Source organism: Nanorana parkeri, unplaced genomic scaffold (assembly GCF_000935625.1).
Source record: "Nanorana parkeri isolate BGI_ZX_2015 unplaced genomic scaffold, ASM93562v1 scaffold1405, whole genome shotgun sequence".
NCBI classification, from domain to species: Eukaryota; Metazoa; Chordata; class Amphibia; order Anura; family Dicroglossidae; genus Nanorana; species Nanorana parkeri.
The window spans coordinates 416,421-430,041 of NW_017307673.1; positions in this window are offsets into that span (position 1 = coordinate 416,421).

Below are 13,621 nucleotides of genomic sequence, written 5' to 3' on the forward strand. Positions count from 1 at the left end.
TGTGCTGTGTGATCTGCAAAATAGTGTTTGCAGCATTTTTGCAGATCACACTGGACCGGAACGCAGGCACTAATGTGCCTGGTTTCCGGGTGCAGGCAATCGCACTGTGGGCGAGGGGCCTAGCTGCGGTGCCATTGACTTCAATGCACCGCCACGCCCCCTCCCGCCCCAGAACGCAGGTGTTTTTTCATTGGTAGATCTCATTGAGCTCGTCATTTGAAAAGTAGATCGAAAAATTGTGGGCACCTCTGCTCTAGAAGGAAACAAGGCCCTGGAGGTGCCTTATTTGAAATAATAAACATAAGTGCTAGTTATTTACTAATTTGTGCCAACAAGTGCCCTTTGAAAAACAAGTGCATGTTTGGACAAAGTGCACTTATTCTTTGTGCCCCCCTCCCTTGACCTACACAATACCCCCCTTGCTTTGCACAGATTTATACTTACCAAGTATACTTACCAGCTTCTCTGATGTTTGTTGACATCCAGTACTGCAAGTCTCCCTCTCCTGGTTGCATCTGTCGCCTGGCTGGGAGATGGCCCAATAGAAGTCTATATTCCTCAATCCCTAGGTAAGAATGATAATTTAACCCTTAGAGTGCAGTGGGTCCACGTGCAAGAGTCGTTTTTTTGTTTGCTTTTTTATTCCTGGAGTTTAGTTTAAATGATCCAGTAATGCACAAATTAAATAAGCAAAAAAAAAAAAAGAAGTATATATATATATTGTGAGAACATGCTCCAAACAGTAGTGCATTAATGACGCATCCACCGCTGCTCTGGCCTTAGACCTCAGGCCACTATCTGCTCCTCCAGAGACAGTCTCAGTCTCGTGCTAAACTGCACACTTGGCTTTTCCAACCTACAGCACCCTGCTGCATGGGACTCCACTCTGACTCCTGCGTGGAGTTTTCCTGTCTCCCAGGTGGAGCTCTCCTGTCTCCCAGGTGGAGCCTTGAACCCTTCCCAACACCTTTATTTTAAAGGCTGTGCACACCTGTGCCATCAGCATGCGCTGGCCACTCAAATTCTGGACACAGGAATGGAGATAACACAGTGGCATTGCCACGCATAACACCACTACACTGGTTGGGGTCCCCCGTAGACCCACCAAGGTCTTTTTACGTGTGCGTTTCCACCCAACCATTCCCTCATTATAATTAGGACCTCATCCCTCTTCCTCTCTACACAGTCCTCCTCTGTCTCTACCCAGACAGTCCAAGTCACCCGGATACCAGTCTCTCTATTGTCATCACTAGGGCGATTGTCACTATCCACTTCTTGGCAGTCTGTTGCTACTCTAACCCCGGCGATCACTTTGGGGTCCCTAGCAGTCTTCCCATTGACCCATTCAGTCATCTCACTCCGTTTAAGACTCAAGTCTTGCCAGTAGGGAATTTTCTGGTCACCACTTCCATATTACTAAACCAATCAGTTTTGGTGTCGTTGTACTCAGCAACCAACCCCTCTTGCTTTATTATAGGACCACCTTTGTCAGTTTGTACATGAATCACATTCATCATTGCCATTACATTAGTACCTTCTGGGATCTTTCCCATTTCCTTTTTAACCCCCTCCTGGGTTACAGGTGACATTTCCACTGGTCTTTTCTGTCTCTGCCCTTCGACTCTAGAGGGAAACCTGCTGTTGCAACACATGCCCCCTGGTGTGAAAAGTGATCAGCAGCCCCTTGGTCTAGGCCAGCAGGTATGTTCACCCCTCCACAGTCTAACACAAAAACATCCTTTTCCAACAAATAAGTATTTTCATGGTTATCTGTGGTAACCAAACCCTTACAATTTGTCATGTCATTATATTTTTCACCCATCTCACCTTTATCAATGTCACAGTTGGAGTCCAAGGAACTCTCCCCTGTGTTGCTAGGGGCAACTGCAGACACATTAGCCTAATGGCTTAGACTGGCGGGTTTGGTCTGCCCACCAGTACCTCCGGTGGTACCCCAGAGCACATTACCGACTTATGGTCCAGTTGACCACATCCAAAACATGGTAAAGGTTGTGGTGGACCCCACATCTCAGGGCATGTCACCATACTATGCCCCCACTGACCACACGCTGTGCACGGTGCAGGGCGATTTTCACCCAAAAGCTTTCTCTCCATCTCTTTCCAGGCACGCTGAAGCTTACTCCGATTCTGCTGGGCTTCATCTCTACCATGGTTTCTCTCTTTGGTCACTATGAGAAACGACACTCTCCCACTGGCTCCTTGTGGGGCCTCTCGTTCACACAGGAATCTTTATCCTGACAACACTTTCTCTCTGGTTGCTACAGGAGATGGCACTTGTTTTATGTGGTAAAAATGACAGTATAAGCCGTTAGTGTACAGAAGTCATGTTCTTAGAAGAGAACCCACAGAACAGGAACAGGAAACGCATCACAGGAAACAAGTACCACAGCTATGAATCATAGAGTTGCATATAAACACAACATAACACTCATAACATCTCCCTCTTAATAAATGATCATTGTGAAATGTGGATGAATCCTTGTAATAACATATTTACAGGTTAAGTCTTTTGGGTGGTTGTGAATGTCTACCACTGCGGGTGAAAACTGGCCCTCGTTGTATAAAGTGTTTCTTAGCCTTCTCCGAGGTTACTGGGCTCTTCTCACCACTTACTGGCATGCTCTGCTCTTTACTCCAGCTCTTCTCACCACTTACTGGCATGCTCTGCTCTTCACTCCCGTCCGATATACCTGCTTGCTCCGGACTGTCATTAACATTAGTCTGTGGCATCATCACTGTACATTCCCTACCACCAATTGGTGAGTTTGCCCTTGCATTACCAGGCGAGTCTGGCCTGTCAACTGGATAGTGTGAATCAGGCTTTTCAGCCACACGCAGATCCACACGATTGCGACGATAGAGAGTTCCATCAATGTCCACAAGATAGGAGCGTGGTGCAACCTTTCGCAGACAAGTACCCATTCTCCAACGACTTGTTCGATCTCCAGGCAGCGGTTTCATACGGATTCGTTCCCCAATATTCAATTCAGGCAAATCTCTTGCAGATGTGTCATATTGTGCCTTGAACACTTGCCTCTTAAGCCGTAACTTTTCCGGTACCCCTTGTATCACAGAGGGTTCAAGTAACTTGTTGGTGACAGGTAAGGAGGTCTTTAATCTTCGTGACATCAGTCTCTGTGCTGGGCTACTATCCATGCCCACAGTTGGAGTGTTCCTCCAATGTAAGATGGCCTTCCACTGGTCTTTACCATCACTTTGTGCTTTCTTGCATAAAGTTTTTACAATCTTCACCGCAGATTCAGCTTTGCCGTTAGCCTGTGGATGCCGTGGTGAGGAAGTTACATGCTCAAACTCCCATTCAAAGGCAAATTTTCTGAATTGTAAGCTTGAGAACTGAGGGCCATTATCAGAAATCACTTTATCTGGTTGGCCATGACGTGCAAACTGCGCCTTGCACCTCTTAACTGTAGTTTCAGTGGATAAGTCAGGAAGCAGTTCAATTTCCCAGAAGTCTGAGTAATGATCAACTAATATCAGGTACTCTTTTCCCGCATAGTTGAATAAGTCTATACTGACAATCTGCCAGGGACGTGTAGGTATCTCATGTGACATCATGGTCTCTTTTTGTTGCAAGTGTGCATATTCATTGCAGGTGGGACAATTGCTGACAAAATCTTTGATTTCACCTTGCATATTAGGCCAGTAAAGAGTATCGCGAGCTTGTCTGTAGCATGCCTCACCCCCGATGTGGCTTGAGTGAATGCGTAATAACATTTCTGTCCTCCGTGACTTTGGCACTATAACTCTTGGGCCTTTGTATAAGATACCATTTTGTACGCTGATCTCATCTCTGAAGGACCAATACTCCTTCACAATTGCAGGTGCTGCATCCTTGTCATCAGGCCACCCACTCTCCCTCTGGACTCTTGCTGTCTCCGTCGGCTGCGCTGGATCTTCTCTCCAAGCACCTTTGCTTGGCCCCACTCCTCTGCAGACGACCTCCATGGTATGCGGTCAGCAACCCTGCGTTTACTGGCATTGCTACTGACAACTGCGTACCTGCTGGGCCTCTGTTCAGCCCTTTGCTCTCTCCAGGCAGTCTGAGCAGGCTTCTCCACTGTAGGAGTTGGGGTCAACGCTGCCAAATGTCTCTTGCACCAGTCCACAGCAGACTCACAATCTGGCACAACTTTTCCTGGCACCTGTACAGCCTCCACAGCTGTTGACCACCCCTCCAGCCACCAAACTCTTTCAACCATTTTATCATAATAGTCCTTTTTCTTTGACCGCCCCATACTGGCAGACAATCGATTTGTGCAATCCACTGCACCTTTGCACACTGTTTCAGTCCACAGAAAACGTTTCTTAGAGCATTGTCTCTTTAAGGGCCTGTTCACATGAGATCAGGCCCTGATCAGGTCCGGATCTGCAGACTGATGCAGTGCGTTTTTGCCACGTTTTGGCTGCGTTTTTGATGCGTTACAGTTACTTTTGCTGGAGTGGGGTTGTTAGTATGTTAGTATGTTAGCTGCAGTGCAGTGCGTTTTTTATGCGTTTTTGACACGTTTTGGACGCGTTTCCGGACCGTTTCCTGACCATACAAAATTTGACATGCAGTATTTTTCTGTCGTAACCTGAAAGGACTGCGCACGTGAGAACTGTAGCCCATAAAACACATAGGGATACATTGGGATGCATTTTGAGTGCAGCAGCGTACGTATCCGGTCAGCACACAAAACTGACGTCGTGTGAACAGGCCCTAAGGACTTTTCCTTGTCCTGCAGGCCTTAGCTCACCTGCTTTACACAGCATGCAATCTCTGCTTGTCTCACAGAGAAACACAGTTCACAAACACATGAACTTCTTTCAGAGACTCCAGTCTCTACACACTCTGTACCTTTAAGTCAGGTCTTTGCAATCCAAATAGCCTCTACGAGAGGTAGCGCTGTCTACCCACATTCTCCACCAATTGTGACAATTCACTCCAAACAATAGTGCATTAATGACGCATCCACTCGCAGAAATCTTCATTTCAGGGCTCCCTTGCCCACTTTTATTAAATGACAGTTCACAAACAAGAACAATTACCCTTGCAGGGGTTCTTTAGCATATCTTGGCAACACATGCCCATCCAGCCTCCTATCCCTGACTCCAGTACGTTACTAATCCCTGAGTCCAGTGCGTTACTAAGCCCTGTGTCCAGTGCATCACTGCGACATTAGAGACCACCGGGGGAAGTGGGGGGGCCAGTGTGATCTGCTCCCGTTCCCCCCCTTCCCTCTTGGGGGAGGGGGGGGAGATGACATCTTGCACCAGGGCCCTCTGTTCATTAGATCTGCCACTGTATATATATATACAGTATATGTATACACACTGAGTGGCCAGATTATTATGACCACCCCATCAGTACTTCGTTGGGCAACGAGATGACTCCACAAGATGACTTATCCTGCCATATCAGCAGGTCATGTTGTATTGTATAATACTACGAAGCATCTCTAAATCATTCCAGACTGCAAAAACACAAGGTAGCATTTGTATTTTTTTTATATACCAGCATTTTTAAGCCACTGCCTTGTTAATGATGTGAAATAAATCTTTACCACTGTGTAACTAAGGACAAAAACACACAGATATACCTTAAATGCTCTGTACAGTTGTCTGTATGTACTGGATCAGAAGTGTATTACCTTGCATTATTTTTATTTAAAAAAAAGAAGATCAACCTTGAAGCTGAAAAAATAATACAGGGCTGTTTAATTGGATTTTGATCCCTATCGACAATCTCCAAATTTATTTATTTTTTTCAATCTTTTTTTAAAGTTTTTACATATTAATACAAAACAAACTTCTATCTGGACAGCATATCCAACATAGACATTTGCTCTTAATATATGCATTTAAATAAATATAGTTAAATTATTATGTAACATATCTTTTTTCTTTGCATTATTCTATTAAAAATCTAATACTTCTTTGTAACCATTTCCTAAAGGTTTATTAAACCCTCAACCCTAGCAAGCAGTAGATACAGTATATGTAAAAATGTTTTTTTTTTTAAATAGGTTTAAGCTTACCTGTGTCTTCGCCGCACGCTCCCCTCCGAACATCTGAAGAGTCTCGGGCGGCCACAAAGGATCTTGGGGCGGACGCATGCGCAGTTCAGATGTTCGGCTGGGTGACTAGGAAAGACGCAAGGTAAGTCTATGGTGCAGCGTGCACCCGCACAGACTCAGTAGGACATCAGAGAAGAGGAGGGCAGAGGAGTCAGCACTGGATCGGAGACCCGCACCAGCGCTGGAGGGACATCTGAAAGCAACACTAAAGAATAAGATGATCGGATTAAGAGGCATGATTTAAGGTAAATCCTTACACTAACATTGCGGGAGGGAGTAAAAATATCCTTTAATGTCACTTTAAGTCCTGTCTAGTTTAGCTTAACTGCCCCCACATGCATTTATACCTAATTACTCCTTACATAAACAGACAAACAAACACACACACACACACAAAAAAGGACCCCTCTAAATGTATATACCTCATCAATTTGAGACCATTGTTAATGTACCAAAGACATCACCAAACCATAATCTGCACTTATCTTAAATTCCAACCAACATGCCCATATTTTATAGAATTGTTTATATCGGCCTCTAGATGATAGAACAATCTCTTCCATGTTACAGATATCATTAATTTTTTCGAACCACTGATGTAAAGGGGGGGATGGAAACCTTCTTCCAATACCGCGGTATCAAAGCTTTTGCAGCATTAAGTAGGTAAGCGATCAGTGAGCATTTATATTTAGCTGTAAATTCTACAGTGCAATGAAATAACATACACCACTGGTCGTCTTAAATAGGAGAACCCATATTTTCAACATAAGTCCTAACCTGACCCCAATATCCCTGTATAATGGGGCAAGTCCACCATATGTGTGCCATTGTACCCCTCTGTCCACATCCCCTCCAACACAAGGGGGAAAGATCAACATACATCTTATGCATTCTGGACAGAGAGAGATACCAAAGAGTGAGTAATTTGTAATTCCTCTCCTCCATGGTACATGCCATCGAAGAGGTATGTGTTAAAGCCAATACCTTAATTTTTTGTTCATCAGGTAGCTGGCTGCCCATCTAGTCAAACATTTGGGGAACTCCAGTCTCCCAAATTCCAGCAAAATGTTATAAAAGCGGAAGATACATCTGGTAGGCCTACTACTTGAGAGAAACATAGCTTCAATAGGACTCAGCTCCCTTAAGGATCGTAATGGTCTAGGAAGCGATGCAAAAAAATGCTGTAACTGTGAGTATCGCCAATAATCCATAAATGTCGGACAAATAGGATCTAAAAGGATCTCCAGAGATGCTAACACCGTGCCCCTAAGTGCATGGTGGCGGCAGATAGGCTTATCAATATGCCAGTCATTAACCACCTTTCTGTCCGCTGAGCGTTGAAAAACGGCCTGACGGGAGTCTTCTGGATGCGGGTGGGCGCCTTTAGACGTCCTTCGTGCTCACGCGCGCCCCCTGGGAAACCGACAGATTTTTAAACGCCCATTTACATACAAGCGGTCCGGTGTCTGTAAAGATGCCCGATCGCTTGTATGATGCAAGTCTATGTGGCCCCCCCACTCCTTACCTCTTCTCATGGTCTCTGTCCCCGCCGCCACCGTCCCTGCAATCCCGTGCCTGCGATCCGGGACCGGAAGTGTGGCTCCATGCACGAGAACGATCTCCCTCCGCTCTCCTCCCTGGTCTCTGAATGCCGGAAGTGATGTTTACTACATCACTTCCTCTCTTACTCCGGTACAGAAAATGGAGAGAAGCTGATGAAGCATATCTGTGCTTCATCAGCTTCTCTGGGGGTCCCTAGGTGACATTAGGGGTCTTAGAGGCCCCTGATGTCACCATAAAGGCGACCTGTCACTGTAATTTGATATCACATAGGGGAGTTCTTAACCCCCTATGTGATAACAATAAAGTTAAGTGTAAAAAAAAAAAAAGTACAAAGAAATATGCTCACAAAATAAATAAAATGTACACACAAACATTGTTTTATTCTATGTTCTGTGAGCGGTGTGGGAGGAGAGACACCGTTTACTTTGTGCATTGGTGTGCAGTCATGTTGGAACAGGAAGGGGCAATCCCCAAACTGCAGTCGTGTTGGAACAGGAAGGGGCAATCCCCAAACTGTTTCCACAAAGTTGGGAGCATGAAATTGTCCAAAATGTCTTGGTATGCTACTGCCTTAAGAGTTCCCTTCACTGGAACTAAGGGGCCAAGCCCAACCCCTGAAAAACAACCCCACACCATAATCCCCCCTTCACCAAACTTTACACTTGGCACAATGCAGTCAGGCAAGTACCGTTCTCCTGGGAACCACCAAACCAAGACACGTCCATCAGATTGCCAGACAAAGAAGTGTGATTTGCCACTCCAGAGAACACGTCTCCACTTCTCTAGAGTCCAGTGGTGGCGTGCTTTACACCACTGCATCCGTCCCTTTGCATTGCACTTGGTGAAGTAAGGCTTGGATGCAGTTGCTCGGCCATGGGAATCCATTCCATGAAGCTCTCTATGCACTGTTGTTGTGCCAATCTGAAGGCCACACGAAGTTTAGAGGTCTGTAGCTATTGACTCTGCAGAGAGTTGGCGACTTCTGCGCACTGTGTGCTTCAACATGCGTTGACACCGCTGTCATTTTACATGGCCTACCACTTTGTGGCTGAGTTGCTGTTCCCAGTTGCTTCCACTTTGTTATAATACCACTAACAGATCACGTGGAATATTTAGTAGCAAGGAAATTTCACTGAACACCTGAATCCAATGATTTGGAGGGGTGTTCCAATACTTTTGGCAATATAGTGTATCTACCACTTAGACCTGCACCTACCCTAATTCTTTTTATATCATTCTGCCCGATCTATCCTATTATTATTCTTCACCCCAAAGGGACAGAACTAATCTCAGGCCTTGGGAAAGAGGAGAGAGAAGAAAGAAAATAGGGGGAGAACATATGTTAATATGTGATTTCTCCCACTCCCATTAATTCTTCGTGTTTTTCCATTATCCCTCAACAGACTTCTGTTACCTTTTTATTTACTTCTGCTTTCCTATAGTAATATTCCATGAGACAATTCACTCCCCCAATATTCATTGGTGCACTCCATTATCTTTCATATTCCACAGACAATCTCCAAATTCAATATAAACAGAGAATGTAAAAAGAATGTAAAGAAGGATGCAAATACTTACCTCTCTTGCTGCCTGAGCTGCTGAGGATCTCTCATTTGAAGAGGATTGTGAATCGTCCCCCAATGTTTGCTGGGAAACGGACACTTCCGGAAGTTTTAATCTCTATTTCAGCCATTAACCAACAGGGGAGCCATCACATACTAAAGCACTGGGTCAACAAAAGGTTTAAAGTGTACCATTTGTTACCAAATTACTCCAGCTTTAGCAGCGAATGCATGCCTTCAATTTTATCCATGCAGCCAAAGGGTTTAGAACATCTAACAATTTGTTTTTCCAGTAAATTACTCACATTAAGTATGGTAATTAAACATGTTTGCTCTTAAAATAAATTGTGTGTGCTGGGATTTATTTAATCTGATGGTTACAGTTATTTTTTTTGCTACTGAGCATATCACTGAATTGTTAACTTGCGAGGTGGATCTGCAGATATGAGTTTGAGTCTATGCATGACTTCACACATTATCCTGGCCTAAAGCACAAATGCCAACAATAACATGAAACTCTCAAATGTCTCCGTAGACAATTACAGCATTTCTTTCTTTGCTTATAAACATAGATAATGTGAATTTAGTCAGTAAAACATTGTTCTTAATTTGGGGAGCTTTTTGTTTTTTATTTTATTTTGTGAGTGATTTCAGGTCAGCAGTCACTTTAAGCTGTTGCTCAGTCCACAGCAGGGGTTGGTATTATGGAGTTTTAATTTTTTTGGGGGTGTATTGTTTTGTTTTTCAGTCTTCATTTATAAATTCTACAGCTTTTTTTTCTATAAATTCTTTATTTAAGCATACAGGTGAAACTCGAATAATTAGAATATCGTTACATAGTATTTGAGGTTGAATAAAGACATTAGTCCATCAAGTCCAACCTATTAGGATCTCATTCTAGGAGTACCCGTACCCCTGTATATTACGGTCCCTTAAGAAATCGTCCAAAAGTTTCTTGAACAATTCCACATTATTTGCTGAAATCACCGCCTGTGGCAGTGAGTTCCAGACCCTAACTGATCTTACTGTGAAGAACCCCCTTCGCCCCTTGTGCTGGAATTTTTTTTCCATCAATTTTAGGTGATGGCCTCTAGTTTTTGTAACGGAGTTAATTTTAAACAGTTTATCGCTAATGTTGCTACCACCATTAAACATTTTGTACATGGAAATCATATCCCCCCTTAATCTCCTCACCTCTAATGTGAACATGTTTAAATTTAGTAGCCTCGTCTCGTAGCTCTGGTCCTCCATACCCCTAATTAGTTTGGTTGCCCTTCGCTGGACTTTTTCCAACTCAAGGACATCTTTTCTTAGTACTGGTGACCAGAACTGGACCGCGTACTCCAGATGAGGTCGAACCAATGATCTATAAAGTGGCAAAATTATAGACTTGTCCCTGCAATACATCCCCTTTTTAATACAGGACAAGACCCTGCTAGCTTTGTTTACAGCAGCCTGGCACTGCAAACTACCTTTCAGTTTGTGGTCTACAATGACCCCCAAATCCTTCTCCATTTCTGACTTCCCCAGCGGCATACCCATAATTGTATAACCCATTTGTTTATTTTTAATTCCAAAGTGCATTACTTTGCATTTATCGACATTAAACCTCATCAACTCAGAGTACTGAAGTATAACAGCCAGACAACTAACAATTAGCACTGAACTCAAGTTCTCAGATGGATGCTTTAACTTAAGGCCATGCTTTGACTAAATAGGGCAGGATTGCATAAATCAATCCCTGCCCAGCAGCATTTCTCCTTCGCTCCTCCAATCAGCTACAAAGTGCAGGACAAGTGATCCTGTGTGAGCTACAAGTCACTCTAGTTGCAGCTTTAAACAGGGCTATGGACTCTCTCCATGTCAAAGCACCAATGAGTTGCAATTGGCTCATCGCTGTCAAATGTATGCATTTTCTTGTTTCCCAGCAGAGGAAGAGTGAAGGAAAAGTATGTGGTGCTGGGAAAGGGGGGGATTTAAGTAAACGTAAGCCCAAGTAGGCTGTGACTTTAAGGCAACCCTTAGTTCAGTGGTTCCTAACCATTGTCCCAATCAAGCTGTGACAGCACAATCGTGCAAAAGTAATTGCAGTAAGTGCTGCAAAAGGGGCCCAAACCAAGTACTGAGTACATATGCATGCTTGTACTTTTCAGAGGTCCGATATTGTTCTATGTACAATCCTTGTTTTATTAATTGCATGTAATAATCTATTTTTTTGAGGTTGTGGATTTGGGGTTCTTGGGGTTTTCATGAGCTGTAAGCCATAATCATCACAATTATGACAAATCACGGCTTGAATTATCTTGCTTTGCATGTAATGAGTCTATCTCATATATTAGTTTCACCTTTTAAGTTGCATTAGTGAAATAAATGAACTTTGCACGATATTCTAATTATTCGAGTTTCACCTGTATTTAAGCATATAGCCAATTTTCAGTTTTTACATGAGTAAACAAACAAAATAGAGAATCAACACCATTTGTAACAAAGTTACTAGACTCAGAACATTTCAGTCTTGGTGCATCAACAATGCCCCAATGAAGGCTCTAACTAGTGCCATCACTTCTGAGCAATAGGAGTCTCACTGCAACCCAAAAGCCTACGCATATCTCCAACTCATACTCTCAGTAGCAGGGGGTCCATTACAAAAGGACCTACTCTTGCAGAATAAATGTTAGTTGCTTGCAGTAATAATGAAGCCGACCACAGAGGGCCAAAAAGAATAAGGGATAGATTACCATAGCAAACCTAGAACAAGAGGACAGAATGCCAAGAGAATGAAGCAAAGGTAGGTAGAAAGGTAAGACAAAAAAAGAAAGAGGGCAGGCACCGCAGAATGGAATTAACACCACGTCGGTATCCAGATCATTGAACCCCCGGCTAATAAACCATAAACTAATAACAGTGACCTCTAGGCATTCACTATACAGAGGGTTTTGTATTCTGCCGAGGAAGAGTACTCCATCCAGTAAAACCAGACATTTCTGGACTACCTCTCATCCAACCCTCTCCGCTCGCAAGTTCTCCATCAACCGAATTTGCTAAATCTTTCGGAACCATAAACTAATTGGTGGAGGAGATGTATGTTTCCAATATACCAGAATGCATGCTTTAGCCACATTCAGAAGGTGGAATAGCAAGTGTTTCTTATATCTTTTCACGGAGAGGGGTGCCAGATTGATGAAGAACCCTGCTGGCTCCGATCCCATCCGAATCTCTGTCATAGAAAATGTTGCCTCACTTACTGTACCCCAGAAAGGTTGGAGTTCGGGAGAGCTCCAAAGCACGTAAAGCATAGTCCCCTCCTGCTCAGAGCAACGCCAGCAAAGGAGTGAGCATTGTAGATAGATTTTATGCAACATCCATGGTACCCTGTACCAGTGGGAGAGAATTTTAAAATGTGTTTCTTGTATGGCACTGGACATGGAAGACTGATGAGCGAACTGGCACATTCTACTAACCTGATGATCAGCAAAGGTGACCCCCATTTCCAGTTCCCATGCTCCGATATACGAGGGCCTTGGCAAGTCAGGGTGGGATAGGAAATTATACGCCAGAGATAGACCATGACGAACAGGGAACGTGGTCCAACGGCTTATGCACCCGTTGGATATTTTTAAAATGGCTAGTCAGGAAATGTCTAAGTTGCATAGCGTTCCACAAGGGTAGAGCCGGTTCAGACATGTGTTGAAGCTCAGAAATTGAAAGGAAGTGCCCTTACTTCCAGAGATGCAAAAGACGAGTCTTACCTGCTTGCCCAAGGGTTTTAAAGACCAAACCATCGAGCTCGGAGGGGAAGTTCATGTTTCCCAGAACAGGAGTTCGAGGCATCTAGTACAAAGGCAGGGACCGACCGCATTACTTCGGACCAATCAAGGGGTGTTGTTTCACCGGTAGCACAGCCTCCTTTTTCCAGCCAGGGGAGACACTTAAGAGGGAATATATTCGCTACCTGTTCCAATTGGATCCATCTCTTACTTTCCCCATGCCCACACCGCTCTACAACTCTTGCCATATGCACTGCTCAGTGGTATTGGATCGGGTCCGGGAATCCAAGGCCTCCTGTCTCTTTGGGACAAGACAGAAGGGTCTGTTTGAGGCGGTGAGGCCTATGATTCCACAGGAATCTTGGAAATTCACCTCTGACTGTCTTCAAATTAGAGGTTGGCGTCAAGGTCTTAGCTTGTCCGCATGGTGGCAGCCATTTTGGACATGTGCAGACTGCAGTCTCTTATAACCTCTGATTGCATCATCGCTTGCCTGCTGCCTGGGCGTCGCACAGTGATGATGTGGCAACACCTGACTATATCAGTCTGCTAAGGCTTCAGTTTCATTGCCCTTGTGTTTGTTCTCCAAGGTGCATCTCTGGCAGTCTGAGTTCCTTTGTGTGTTTCTGTG